General features: G+C 49.5%; 1 pseudogene; it reads left to right on the top strand.

Annotated features, from left to right (window-relative positions):
- The window catches only part of LOC139826886 (dynein axonemal heavy chain 9-like), a 59722-nt pseudogene extending 47358 nt beyond the window's left edge, over window positions 1-12364 (top strand).
- Window positions 12365-15121: the final 2757 nt, after the last annotated feature.

Below are 15121 nucleotides of genomic sequence, written 5' to 3'. Positions count from 1 at the left end.
CATGAGGCGCAGGCTCAGAGACACCTATGAGCCAGGGCTGGTGTGCCCAGGGTGCGGGATGGAGGTGCGTTTGGCCTGCAGAGAGAAGCAGGATGTGGGACAACGTAGTGACAAAGTCCCTGAGACACCATCTCGTCATTCTGCGTGGCTGAAAATAGGGTTGTTTATATGATTTGGACGAAAAATGAGAGTTGCTGCAGGTAGTGAATTGCGTTTGCCAGCTATGCCTTTCTTTCCTTTTAGAGGTGCCACAGTGAGCAGATGACTTGTAAAAGTTGTTACCATTTTAGCAAAATGTGTGTTTGCGGGGAGATCCAGATGTTGCTCTCAGCATCCCGCTGTCATTGTTTCGTCTGTACAGATAGTTTGACTTGAATGGTTGGTAGCAGTGTATTGTTCCCTTCCTAGCGCCATCTAGAAACTCAGGTCACCGCACTCATTCCTGGCTCTCCCAGTTTGATGTCTCCTCAGAACATGGCAGTGGGGTGGTGCCACAGATGGGTACACTTACCTGCTCGTTTTGCCCCTCTCAGGCTTGCCTGGTGCCCACCACCGAGACGGTCCGTGTGCGGTACTTCATGGACAGGCTCCTGGAGCGCCGGCGCCCCGTGATGCTGGTGGGCAACGCCGGCACGGGGAAGTCTGTGCTGGTGGGGGACAAGCTCTGCTCACTGGATACAGACGCCTATGTGGTGAAGAAGGTCCCGTTTAACTACTACACCACCTCTGCCATGCTGCAAGGTAAGACAATGGCTGAGATGTGGGACTTCTGCCTGGCAGGTCACCAAATTCCTGGGGTGTCCGTCGGGGTTTGGAGCTGGGTGTGCACTGTGGGCACTGCACTGGCACCCACTGACTCTTAAATCCCACTGTGAAACTCACTGGTCCGCAGACTCCTGGTTTTATGGAAAATGGCATTTCCCAACATGAGGGATTGAATTCTGAACACCACGACTCTGGTTCAGGGCTGTGCAAAGCACACACTTAAATCTGCTGCTGTTCTCTACAGCACACAGCTCGTACTTGACTTGAGGTGTGTCTTTAATACGCTTGAATTTAAGCCCGTGCTGAATAGAATGGGTTGCTTGGCTGGGATCTAAGCTGTCCTCAGAGTGCAATGATGGGAATTGCATCCCAGTTGTCAGTGAGGACAGTGCTAATGGGGATGTGCAGGTGCTGCTGGTTCCTGGGCTGTCCCCCGCATCCTGATGCAGCCCCGTGTGCTCCCACGGAGCGGGTGCCACATCCCACCGCCCCAGGGGACACGGCTGCTGACCCTGGGAGGCTCTGACCTGGGGAAGCCCATGAGAATATCTTTGATGAGGATTTTGGCACATCAGTGAAAGATGAAGTTTGAGACCAGGATAAGGTCAGTTCTGCTGTGTAGTCTTTTCACAGATGAAGAGAAAGAGGGAATTGTTGAAAAGTGACTCATTTTGGAATGGTATTTTCACTTTCAGTTGACCTAAAGAGAGAGGATAATTTTCTACATGTATTTATTAATCAGGAATGAAACAACCTTGCTTGTTTTGAGTTGAACAACAGCTGTGGGTCACTGTAAACCAAAATAACTTCCTTTATGGAGTTTGGTCTGACCCAAGTGTCCTGAAATCCCTTTACTCCCTCTACAGGACCAGCACCAGTGAGACCAAGGTTTTAACCTTCACCATGTGGGTTTTTCCTGGCCAGGTGGCCCTGGGGCGAACACGCTCACGGCCATGAGCATCACAGCCCCTGTCTGTGCTCTGCTGGGCTCCCGACACTGCAGATGTTTTAAGGAAGGTGTCAGAGTTTAAAGTTGCCCTGTGGGACTGATCCACTCGCAGAGGTGACAGCACAGGCTCAGCCCACGCTGTGTCACCTGGGGCTGTGTCGTGGAGTCACGGCAGCTTTCTGGGGCAGGTCTGAAGGGTTTTGGGTCTTGCTAGTGTGTGATGGCTGCAGTCTCCCTCCTCCCTCCCAGGTGCCCCTTTGCTTTTTTCCCTGTGTTGGGGTCTCTGCAAAATGCCCTTGAGCTGCTAAATGGGCTGAGCTGTCTGTCTGTCTGTCTGTCTGTCTGTCTGTCTCTCTGTCCAGCTGCCTGGGTGGGGGACAAAGATGCTGAGGGACCTAGAGATTCTTTCTTATGGGGAGAGACTGAGAGCTCTGGGGCTGTTGAGCTGGAGAAGAGAAGCTGAGAGGGATCTGATCAATGGGATCAATATGTCAGGGTGGCTGTCAGAGGATGGACCAGAGTCTGTTCAGTGGTGCCCAACGCCAGGGTGAGGGGCAGCGGGCACAGACTGAAACACAGGAGGCTCCATCTGAACATGAGCAGAAACTTGTTTGCTGGGAGGTGCCAGAGCCTGGCCCAGGCTGCCCAGAGCGGGTGTGGAGTCTCCTTCTCTGAGACATTGAAACCCGCCTGGACCCACCTGTGTGATCTGCTCTGTGACCCTGCGTGAGCAGGGCTTGGACTGGGGGATCTGCAGAGGTCCCTTCAGCCCAACCAGCCTGGGATCCTGTGATTCTGTGAATGTGCAGCCGTTTGTCTCCAGCTGGATGGGCGAGTGTGTGCAGGTGTTATTTGTACAGGCAGACCTGGCACCGTGTCCCTGGTCATGAGCTGTGGGCTGAGTCAGTGATTTTCTTCCCCTGCACAGAGGAGCAAGTTGTCTTGTGTGTGGATGAAGATGTGGTGGTGAGATTTGCATTGAGAAGCATGATTTATACTGCTTGGCCTGGATCCCTGCTGCTCATTTTTTAGAGTTAATTTGTCCCTTTTTGTGTAGTTTGTCACTTGGCTGCTTTATTCTTTTCCCCAGCAGGCACATCTTTAAATTTGTAAAACATGGGCACAAAGTAATTTTGGATTTTTTCTTACTTAAAAAAGATCCTAACCTGAGTTCCAGTAGTTCCTTAGACAAGGTGCCTGTTGCTGCAGAGATGTATAAGATGCAGCCCTTAGGGGAAGCAGAGTTGTTGTTCAACCCATCCCTGCATCCTGTGGCTTCCAGAAGCGCCATGTGCACAGGGGTTAAAAGGAGCCCAACACTCTCTCTGCCTGAACCTGGGGCCAGTTTGGGGATTTTCTGTAGTTTATTGTGACTAAATACCACATTCTGTGGCATTTGCCCTGGGCCTCGCTCTGCTTCGTGCCCTCTTGGGCCTCTGCCCCTCCATCAGATGTAGCCCTGACTTCTGTCATTCAGAGAAATTGCAATAAATCTTGTGGTTTTTTTTGTTTGGGTTCTTTTTTTCCCTCTCCCTTGCTCCCCAACCAGAAGGTACGAGGTGTCCAGACTGTTTCTTTGAGGTGCTGGTTTGAGTATGTGTCAGGATCTCACACAGACACACCGCCCCTTATTATTATTGTGAGATACGGCTTTGAATTAAAATACCACTTCCACGAACATGTCACTTGATCCCCAGTAATTGCATTTCAGTGTGATGAATCTCTTGCATACTTGTTTAACCTCAAAAAGGGCTGATTTTATATGTTAATTAGGGACTAATTAAATTTAAATTAAATGCTTATTTGAAACACTTAATTTAACTTGCTACCAGAAATTTCAAATATTGTGGTTTTATTGAACGGGGAGAGAGGCTCCGCTGAGGAAAGATTCATCATTTTTCGTAGCACAATCCATTCCTTTGTGCAGCAACTGTCTGTGACAAGAAATCAGCTGCGTTTTGAGTGGTGAGCAAGGCGAGCTGTCTGCAGTGCACCCAAGCAGGAAAAACCCAGCGTTTTGAAAGGTCTGTGATCTGAAACAAACCAACGGAATATAAATCTTCCTTAACAACTTTTGCACGTGATAATAAATGGCTTAAAAAAGCTCCCAGTCCCGTTTACATTTGCCAGTCTTCCCTAATTACAAAGAATTGCTACTTACCGTGTGCTGCTTTATAGCACCTTATAGGTCTGTTGCCAACCCAAAACTGCTAATGAAACAAATTCTTCGAGTAAGCACAGGGCAGAAAACCCACCCGGGGTCTGGGCAGAGGAGCGTTGCTTCCGTTTGCTTTTCCACTTACTGAGACAGTAAAGGTTGCCTGGGCTGCAATCAGAGGAATCAATAACCTATAGAACATGATGTGCAGCGACGTGGGGTGATTTTTATTAAATATCAGCCCAGGATTATAAATATTCCCCACGTTTTATGAGCTAGAGCAACATATGACCCCAGCCTTCTGCTAAAACAAATTAAAGTCTTCCAAGGCTTTGAAATGCGAAACTGTTCTCTCCGTGCTTTCCTTTGCGTGTGCGTGACCCTACTTGAAACTAGGTGGTAATTTGACAGCTCGTGTTGGAATTAAGTCTTGTCACATTATCTGGAGGGTTGGGTAACGCTGGTGAGAAGATCAGGGAACTTATGATTATTTGATGCATTTAAATAAAAGTGTCATGTTGGTTGTTCTGAAGATGTCCAGGAATTTGGCCCTGAGATCGCCTATTTTTGTCTAACAGGGTAAAAGATGCATATATTCACAAAACCAGCAGCTTTGCTCGTGGGCTTCTGTGCCCACAGCATCCATCTCCCTTTCTCCATCGCAGCGCCCAGTGCCTGCTGCCCTGGCCACGCTGCAGTTGCCGCATCGCCGGGGCAGGCAGCAGGGGATGCTCACTGCTCTGGCACAGCCACCTCTGCAAGCAAGATTTCGTTTAAAAAATTATGCAGAAGAGATTCAAAAGGCTTTATCTTGCATGAAAAGCTCTTGTTTGCTCTGAGGTAGACATGTTTTGTAGCAGACGAAGTTTGTTGTATTTTTGTTTGGAAGGAAGAGTTGAGAGCTTTCTGATTTAAGTCAAACCAAAGTGCTGACCAAGGGTCCCTGCAGGGCTCCCAGCTGCACTGTAGAATCATAGAATCAGTTTGGTTGGAAGAGACCTTCAGGATCATCGAGTCCAACCGTAACCCAGCTCTAGCACTCTAGTCCCTGAGAACCTCATCTCCACGTCTGTCCAACCCTCCAGGGCTGGTGACTCCAGCACTGCCCTGGGCAGCCTGTTCCAATGCCCCACAGCCCTTTGGGGAAGAAATTGTTCCCCAGATCCAGCCTCAGCCTCCCCTGGTGCAACTTGAGACCATTTCCTCTGCTCCTGGCGCTTGTTCCTGGGGAGCAGAGCCCGACCCCCCTGGCTCCAAGCTCCTTTCAGGCAGTTCAGAGATCAGAAGGTCTCCCCTCAGCTCCTGTTCTCCAGCTGAACCCCCAGGCCCCTCAGCTGCTCCTCATACAGCTGCAGCTGGGGGACATCTCAGCTCCTTGAGGGGCCGCTGTAGCTACACACAGCACAGCATTGAGCTGGGCTGAGAAATCATTTTTATTTTGCAGCAGTTGCTCTCCCAGTAGATGAGCTTTGCACCTCTGCCTCCCTACAGGTATGCTTGAGAAACCTCTGGAGAAAAAGGCTGGTAGGAATTATGGCCCTCCAGGTACCAAGAAGCTCGTGTACTTCATTGATGATCTCAACATGCCCGAGGTGGACGCTTACGGGACAGTGCAGCCCCATACGCTGATCCGGCAGCACCTGGACTACGGCCACTGGTAGGAGCCTGCTTGGGCTTGGTTGTCGGAGACCTTTTTGTTCAGCTCCAGTGCTGGGGAGTGGGTTTGAGAGAATCTCAAAGCGTGGGTCCCTCTTCCCATTGCATACTGCTGGGCTAGAGCTGGTTGGGAGGCTCTGGGTGAACTGAGAGTTGAGCACCCTCAGGGCTTCCCCTGTCCCCAGCAAACAAATTCACTTAGAATCACAAAACGTCCTGAGCTGGAAGGGACCCGCAAGGATCATCGAGTCCAGCTCCTGTCCCTGCACAGGACAACCCCACAGTTCACACCGTGTGTCCGAGGACGTTGTCCATCGCTTCTTTAATACCGCTTGATTGCTTACTCATAGCTGGGTTGAGAGGAGCTTTGCTCTGCTCTTGCTGTGGCTTGTGACTGTGGTCCCAGTGCAAAGCCTGCGAGGGGAGCGCGATGCTCGGCCTTGCTGCCCCGCGACGCTGAGAGCAGAGGCGGCTGTGGATTTGGCCTCAGCTGGGGTGAACCCCCCTGCTGTGAGCACCTAACATTGTCTTCTGTCAGGCAGCAGCAAACAACCATTATCTAGGCAGAGGTGATTTGAAGGAAAAGCAGTGACTGTTTTGGAAGGAGATTGGTGTGTTTTACACTTTAGCCAGCAGCTCTGTGTGGGACATGAATATTTGCATCTCTCCACAGGGAATACAGGGCAGGGACGCATTGCAATTTCCACTCTCCTCAGCTGTGTGCATGCCTGAGCTCTGCCAAAAGCTTCCGAGGAACAGAGACAGTGGAGCGGAGGCAGAAATCTTGGGCTGTGGGTGTCAGGGAAGTCAGGCAGATAGAGGGTGAGGGAGCTGCGAGGGAGCGTTGGAGGCACAAGGGGCTGCAGCGAGGAGTAGGGGGATGCAGTGAGGCGCAGAGGGATGCAACGAGGTGTGGGGGATGGAGTGAGGCATAGGGGGATGCAGCGAGGTGCGGTGGGATGCAGCAACGTACAGGGGATGCAGCGAGGTGCGGGGGGATGCAGCAACGTACAGGGGATGCAGCGAGGTGCGGGGGGATGCAGCAACGTACAGGGAAACACCCCCTGGGACTAACTGGGGGGACGGGGTGAGGGGGTAACCAGGGGGCTGTGCAAGAAGCCGGGCTGACTGTCGGCAGCCGGAGGAGGGGAGCGCTTTGCTCTGGGTCGGGGGACCCAGAACTGGGGGGACGCAGCAGCTCCGCGCCCCGCCCCGGGGGGCCCACAGCCCCATGTCGCAGCACTTTGCAGCCGCAGGAAAGCGCCCGGCACTTCCGGTTGATGGGCGCTCTGGTCACGCCCACAGCCCTCGGCTGACAGACGTTTAGTGAAACGCCTGGGAGCGGAGAAGCTTCTGGAGCACTGACCGTATACGGGCCGAGCTCGGATTCCCTTGGGCTTGACAAGGAGGCTGTGGGACCTTCCGGCGGTTTCGGTGCGGGGCTGCGGGCGGAGCGTTGTCCTCAGACTGCGGACCCTGCGGGAGCTGCCCGGGCAGAGCCCCCCCCGCCCCGCCGGCCGGTGGTTGTGTCTGCTGGGGACCCTGCGGAGCCGCCAGCTTTCGTGAGTGGGGATGTGCCTTTGGAATTGTCATTCAAAGGGTAGATGAGCACAGCTCGGCTTCAGCCGGGACGCCTCTGTGCCTTTAGTTTTTGTTTTTCCCTCACCTTCCCTTTCGCGCGGAGCGGCCCGGCCCGGGACGGGGGGGTGTGGGTGTGTGTGCTGAGGGAACACCTCGTACCCAGCAGCCTGCTCCGTGCCGCTGCTCCTTGTCCCTGCATTTATATACGATACACAAATGTAAAGCAAACGGGGGAGGTGCGTGGGAGCAGGAGCGGCTGGGGGCTCCCGGGCCGAGCCTGACGCCTGCAGCGCCTCACGCTTTCCCGCTCCCGTCGCGCCGCCATCTTCGGCGCGGGCAGTGAAGCCGCCGCACTGAGGCCGTGCCCCGTGCCGCCGGGGAGGAGGGGAGCTGGTCGCTCTGGGAGCCGCTCTTGGGAAGCGGGCGGCGCACCCCGCCGAGGAGGGGGAGTTAACGTCCTTCGAGTCCCCTCCTCGGGTACCGGCGCCGTTCGGGCGGTGGCTGATGAGGTGTCTGTGGCGGGGCGGGGAGAGCGCGGCCGCTGTGCCCTCACTAGAGATGGCGGCGGGGCGGTCTCTGGCGCGGACAGGACGGCGGCCGCGGGGAGCGGCGCTCCAGCCCTATCTGTGATAATAAGAATTAAAAGTGTATGGGGAAGGAATATATTAGTGGAAGATTCCCCAGCTTATTTATTAGAGACAAACGTTTTACAGGCTCTGGGTGTGGAAGCACAGTTACTGCCTGGGGGGGTGATAAGGAGAAAATTTGAGAGCTATTCTATTACCTGGAAGTTTGTGTTGGTTTTGGCCAGGGTGGAGTTAATGTTCTTTGTGGTACCTAGTATGGGACTATGTTTTTTGATTCGTGCTAAAACCAGTGTTGATAATACAGAGATGTTTTTGGTACTGTTGAGCAATGCTTGCCCAGGGTGGCCTGTTCTGCCTCCCACACTGCTCCACCAGCAAGTGGGCTGGGGGGAAGCGACAGCCAGTGGCACACTTATCTAAGCTCTTAGAGCCAGTGTCTTGAGTGTGTGCAAACTGCAGCAGTCACCGCTCTTCTGGTGAAAGAAAGCAGGAAATTAAACCCTGCTGCTTTCCTGAGGAGAGATGACAATGGGCTGCACCTCCTCATAGATGGGACTTCAGGGATAATTCAGGGGAAAAGACACAATGGGTGTGCCATCGTTGAAGGTGTGAGTGGTGAAATAAGAAACGGGCAGGTTACCTAATAACTGGTCAGCTCAAACATGCCAGCTATACGCTGTCAATCAGGCACTGCAAATGTTAGATGGAAAAGAAGGTACCATCTGTAACGGTTCTAGATGTGCATTTGGAGTAGTGCACACCTTTGGGAAAATCTGGGAAGAATGGGGTCTAATGAATAGTAAAGGGAAAGAATTGGTTTGTGAAGAACTAGTTAGACAAGTGTTACATAATCTGATGTCACCAATAGAAGTGGCTGTAGTACATGATGTCCATTGGGACATCAGAGGGGAAACTCCTTTTGTGTCAGGGGAGATTGGTTATCAGATGAAATGGCCTGAGAAGCAGCCTTAAAACCTGAAGTGATAACTGTAAGTTATCTCACGCTTGAGGTCCTGGCCTCACAGGAAATTCCAGTTTTTGATGAAAAATAAGAAGAAGTCCTCCAAGAATTAGGAACCAGGGAACAGAGTGGGAAATGGGTACTCCCAGATGGTAGAGAAATGTTAAATAAGCAAATCATGAGGGAGGTATTAGCGATTCTACATCAGGAGAGTTATTGGGGAACACAAGCAATGTGTGACGTAATACGGGAATTTATACTATAGCCAAGCAAATTTGTGAAAGATGGGTGGTTTGTAAAAGAAGAAATAAAAAGGCACTTAAAAAGCAGCCTGCAGGAGGGCAGGGTCCAAGTTTACAACTATCTCAAAATATTCAAGGTGATTTGCCTGTAGCTGGTCGAATTAAATACATACTAGTGTTGGTTGATCACCTTGCCAGATGGGGAGAAGCTTTCCTCCTGAGCACTGCCGCAGCAGCAGTGGTAGCAAAAGTTTAATAACAGGTGGACCTCCACAGTTTGAAACTAAGGATTTATTTCTCAAAAACTGTATACTCGGGTTGTCTTGCCTATCTTCTCTCAGGCACAAGGCCGTCTGGCACAAACTCTGCCTTTAGAGTTTGCAGCTCACAAGTTTCAGCCTGAAAACTGGGTCCTGGTCAAATCCTGGAAAAAAACGGAAGCTTCAGCCAGATTGGGAAGGAGCATTTCAAGTTCTGCTGCTCACCGAGACAGTGGTACGACCAGCTGAGAAAGGGTGGACTCATTAGACAAGGATTAAAGAGCCAATGGAACCTCCAAAGGACAATGACGAGTGGCAAGTATTGACAACTGATGACCCCCTTCGACTAAAGATACAGAGATGAAAATGAAATGAAACCTTTGGGGATTGTTAATCCTGTGTATGTAGAATTTACAAATGGGTTACTTAACAAACGTCACTGAAACTGAAGGTTCCCTAACAATTTGAGTAGATGATTGCCACATCCTTAACTGTGGGGATGTACAGAGCTAAAGAGAATGGAGTTATGAAAAGAAACGTGTCCAAGGGGCCTGAGTCTAAGGATGATTTAAAGAAGTGCACAGTTTTTGTTACTGTCTCTCATTGCCCCTCCTGGTACAGTGTTATTTGGAGCACAGAGTTTAGGGGATGGACAGTGAGCAATGAACGGTTATAGAGTTGCAAAGAAAAATGACCCTATCTAAAGGACAGTCTCTCCCAGGATGTGAGTCTCTGCAGTGCAACCCTTTGCTAATTGCAAGACAGAGAGCAGATGATTCAGTAAGTGGGGTTTATGGATCACAAATAGACATTAGTAGAAAAGATGCCCTGGGAAGGTTCAAAATATATGGAGGTACAAATGCCTGGGTAGAATGGATCAAATATATGGTGCAAAGCCTAAACGAGCAATTGCTATGCCTGTGCAGCAGGAAGGCCTGTGGCCCAAGTGGTACCCTTCCCTCTGGGGTGGAGCGAAGATTGACAGGGGATGGAGTGCGTCTTAGCCTTATGCCAAGACTCTACGGCATGGAGAAATAAGTCGTGTCATACTCTCTCCCTACTGTTTCCAGCTTTGCAGGGAAAAATATCAAAATCCCCCTGGCATTTTCAGGAATAATTGAAAATCATACTGCCTGTCTCTCACGACGCGGCAGGAATGATACCAAGTTCCTAGGAACACGAGTAGGTGTGCAGAGACACGGGAAGTTGGTCCTCATATGTCCTCAAATGCTTCTTGAGTGGATCTTTGGTGGTAGTGTGGGAAGATGACACTTCATTCCATTTTATCCCCCACTGGGAAGGTACCTGTGACGTCGTACAATTGGAAATTCCTTTTACCCTGGCATTTGAACCCTGTGATCCATCAGGGCAACAGAAAAAGGAGTTGAGGGCTTTCCTCTGATGACAGGGTTTATTTCAATTAGATTGGGGTCCCCAGAGGAGTCCCCAAGGAACACAAAGCAAGAAGTCAAGTTAGCTGCGGGTTCTGAGTCCTTTTTGTTTTGGTAGGTAACTACAAACAAGAATGTAGACGGGATAAATAACATTTATTTATAAGTTATACTAGACAAGCAGTTAAATGAATCACCAAACAATTAGATGCTACTAGTAGAATGGCATGGGAAAATAACATGGTCCCAGATACGATGTTGGCAGAAAAAGGTGATATATGTCTAACCACAGCTTCAGCAGAAGAATTGGCTGAGAATTCAGGTGTAGATAGTCCACTCATGGGATTGTTAGAATCTTGGTTTGGAATATTGAGAGAAATTACTTCTTTAATCGAAGTAACAGAAGCACTGATTTCTATAGCATGCTACATCATTGCCTGTCTGCGAGGACTTGTTCAACACCTTATTGGACAGCTCTATCAAAGCAAGTGCCTTTAGGGCCACTGCCATGCTCAGATAAAATGATCCTGCTAAAAGAACAAGAAGAAAGAAAGAACAGCAAATGCATAACTCCAGAAGAAAAACGTGAAATCGTGTTGTCTAGGCTTGAAGCCACCTATACAACTGTATCATAAGAAAATGCAAAACCTCCTCCATTTCAGTCCTGCAGCTCAGCACTAGTTTTTCCTCTTCCTTCCCTTTGTCCTGCTCCCTTTGCTTTCTCCCTTTGTTCCATATCCTTCTGCACAAAACCACCGTGACTCAGCCTAAGTAGATCTGCCGCTTATTCTTTTGTACTGCCAGCAGATTGTGGAAGTAGAGTATAAAACCCATCCTTATGGAGAGATCTTTGCATTTTAGGCTTAGTCTAAGTGTCTCAAGTAGCCGGGGTTTTTGACTGGGCCTAATCCATCAGGTCTGATGGCTTCCCTGCTCGTCTCCAGATGAATGTGGTAGAAAATATAAAGCAAGGAAACGTCCTTTGGCCCAGCCTTGCCTTATTTCTTTCTCATCCTGTTCTCTGTCCCAGCCTCTCTCACTAAGCCCTCGTCTGGCTGCATGGGGTGCTCGACTGCCACACCCAGCTCTCCTTTTCTCACTCTGCAGGTGACAGGGACACAGCCGGACTTGGTGTCAGCTCAGCAATTTCTCAGTTCCCCAAAGAAGCTGAATTCTGCAAATTGCTGCTGTTGCTCTTGAAATGATGTCATCAGGTGGGTGTTTTGGTGTAATACACTGAAAACCAGAGCAGAAATGCTGAAATATTCCCATGGTATGCATGGTCTTAGGAGCAAAGCACCGTGACTCAGCCTAAGGAGATCTGCCGCTTATTCTTTTGTACTGCCAGCAGATTGTGGAAGTAGAGTATAAAACCCATCCTTATGGAGAGATCTTTGCATTTTAGGCTTAGTCTAAGTGTCTCAAGTAGCCGGGGTTTTTGATTGGGCCTAATCCATCAGGTCAGATGGCTTTCCTCCTCGTCTCCAGATGAATCTGGTACAAAATATGTAACCAAGGAAATGTCCTTTGGCCTAGCCTTGCCTTGCCTTGCCTTATTTCCTTCTCATCCTTTTCTCTGTCCCAGCCTGTCGAGGGTTAGGATTGCGGGGTGACAATCAAACCCTGGCAGATGTGTTGTCAACCTCCTCTCCCCCCCACTTCCCCCTTTTGCCCCTCCCTCTCCCCCCTTCCCACTCAGGGCAGGCGATCGGGAGGGGAAGAAGGACAGAGAGAAGAGAGTTGGAAAAGTTAAAGATGTTTTACTAATGCTAGTAATAAGAATAGAGAAAATAATACAAAATATACAAAACCAATCTTCTAAGTCTCAGCAACTGCAGAGCCAGCACCCAAAGTCCTGGATTAGACTCTGTAGCCAACCGGAGCTGGATTCAGTCTCTCACTGGCCTCAGTTCGCAGGGACGACCAGCAAGGTCCTCTCCTAATGTCGGCCATGAGGAAAAAAAGGGAAAAGGGGCGAGGTCCTCGTGATCTCCCACTTTTATATGAAGTATTCACGTGAACGGAATGTTATTCACCGTTGGTCAGTCTCTCAGTCATCAGTTTTCTCATTGCCCCCCTCGCGAGATGTCCACCCGTGCTTATCAATAAGTTTGCATTCCCTTGCTGGGTTTAACCAAAACATGTGTTGGGTTCTCCAGGAAAATGCAGCTGACATGAAGGCTTTAGCTGACAGGCAAATTCACTAAAAGAGAAACTTGTTTTTAACAAAACCAGGACATTCCACCCCTTATCATATGACATTCACTGAATACTTAAACCTTATCAATACAATCTATCAATACAATCTAATTAATCACTACTACTATATATATATATATACATATGTACATATATACACAGGAGTAATTAATCAGTGGACCATCCTTTGAAAAGTTCATTAAGTTCATTTTGTCACAACAGTCTCCCAGGGCAGGGAAAATGGTCCAAGTGCATCTCATGACCCCTGTTGGTGGGTTAAGGACACCAACTTCCAAGAAGGTGTCGGGCGCCACTCGAAGAAGCCAGCGCTGGTTTCATCACCATTGTCTTGATCTGAAAGACACTTATTAAACATTGTTAGTGCGGCAATGCACATCATACAGTTCAGCATTGCATATTTTCACCTAAAATCAAATCCCCTTGAGGTACACACCGAACTTCTCCATCCTTAAGCATCACCCACCAGGTGCTGCCAGGTCCCTGGGCAAAAACAATCCCACGAATAGGTTTGCCTTTGCCTGAGGCAGGAGGAACCCAGACTGCCTTTCCTAACATATTTTTCATGTGTACTACAGGGACTTTATCTCCTTCTACAGTCCATAGAATTTCTGATTGGGCAGGCCCGGCTCGATTGGTTGATCCCCTGGTGTTGACCAACCAAGTGGCTTTTGCTAAATGTGAATCCCAGTTTTTAAAGGCCCCACCACCAAGTGCCTTTAGTGTAGTTTTTAACAAACCATTGTACCTTTCAGTTTTCCCAGAGGCTGGTGCATGATATGGAATATGATATACCCACTCAATACCATGTTCTTTGGCCCAATTGTCTATAATACTGTTTTTGAAATGAGTACCATTGTCTGATTCAATTCTTTCTGGCGTACCCGGCCACCAAAGGACTTGCTTCTCAAGGCCCAAGATGGTATTTCGGGCTGTAGCATGAGGTACGGCAGATGTTTCCAACCATCCAGTGGTTGCTTCCACCATTGTAAGTACATAACGCTTACCTTGACGTGTTTGTGGAAGTGTAATATAATCAATCTGCCAAGCTTCTCCATACTTATACTTTAACTATCGCCCCCCATACCATACAGGTTTTAACTGTTTTGCTTGTTTGATTTCGGCGCAAGTTTCACATTCATGAATAACCTGTGAAACAGTGTCCATAGTTAAATCCACCCCTCGATCACGAGCCCATTTGTATGTTGCATCTCTACCTTGATGCCCTGAAGCACCATGGGCCCACCGAGCTAGGAAAAGTTCACCTTTATGTTGCCAGCCCAAGTCCACCTCAGCTACTTTAATCTTAGCAGCTTGATCTGCTTGTTGGTTGTTTCGATGTTCCTCGGTGGCTCGACTTTTAGGCACATGAGCATCTACATGACCAACTTCCCCAGGCAGGCTCTCCAGCCGAGCAGCAATGTCTTCCCACAGCGTGGTTCCCAATGGTTTCACCTCTGCGCTGCCAGTTGCTTTTCTTCCATTGCCGTAGCCACCCCCACAAGGCATTTGCTCCCATCCATGAGTCAGTATAGAGACAAAGCATTGGCCACTTCTCTCGTTCGGCAATGTCCAAAGCCAGCTGGATGGCTTTCACTGCTGCAAACTGACTGGATTCACCTTGTCCTTCAGTGGCTTCTGTAACTTGTCGTGTGGGACTCCACACAGCAGCTTTCACCTTCGATGTTTTCCTACAGACGACAGGATCCATCTGTGAACAGTGCACACTGCTTATCAGTCTCTGAAAGCGGATTATATGGTGGTGCTTCTTCAGCACGTTTTACTTCCTCCTCATCTGCAGACATCCCAAAGTCTTTGCTTTCTGGCCAGTCTGTAATCACTTCTAATATCCCTGGACGGTTGGGACTTCCAATCCGAGCTCATTGCATGATCAGTGCAATCCATTTACTCCATGTAACTTCGGCTGCATGATGTGGAGAGGGAACCGTCCCTTTGCACACCCAGCTCAGCACCGGCAGTCGAGGTGCAGGAGGAGCTGTGCTTCAGTGCCCATCACTTCTGAAGCAGCTCCAACTCCTTCATATGCTGCCAGTATCTCCTTTTCAGTTGCAGTACAGTTGGCCTCATATCCTTTGTATCCTCGACTCCAAAAACCTAAGGGTCGACCTTGGGTTTCTCCTGGTGCTTTCTGCCAGAGGCTCCAGGTAAGTCCATTATCTCCGGCTGCGGTGTAGAGCACATTTTTAACATCTAGTCCAGTTCGGACTGGTCCAAGGGCCACCGCATGAGTTATCTCACGCTTCATTTGTTCAAAGGCTTGGCGTTCAGGGCCCCACTCAAATTGGTTCTTTTTACGAGTCACTCGATAGAGAGGCTCACAATGTGGCTGTGGT

This window comes from Patagioenas fasciata, unplaced genomic scaffold (genome assembly GCF_037038585.1).
Source record: "Patagioenas fasciata isolate bPatFas1 unplaced genomic scaffold, bPatFas1.hap1 Unplaced_5, whole genome shotgun sequence".
In the NCBI taxonomy this organism is placed as follows: domain Eukaryota; kingdom Metazoa; phylum Chordata; class Aves; order Columbiformes; family Columbidae; genus Patagioenas; species Patagioenas fasciata.
Note: the sequence above shows the minus strand (reverse complement) of the source record. Positions and strands in the feature narration are given on the sequence as shown.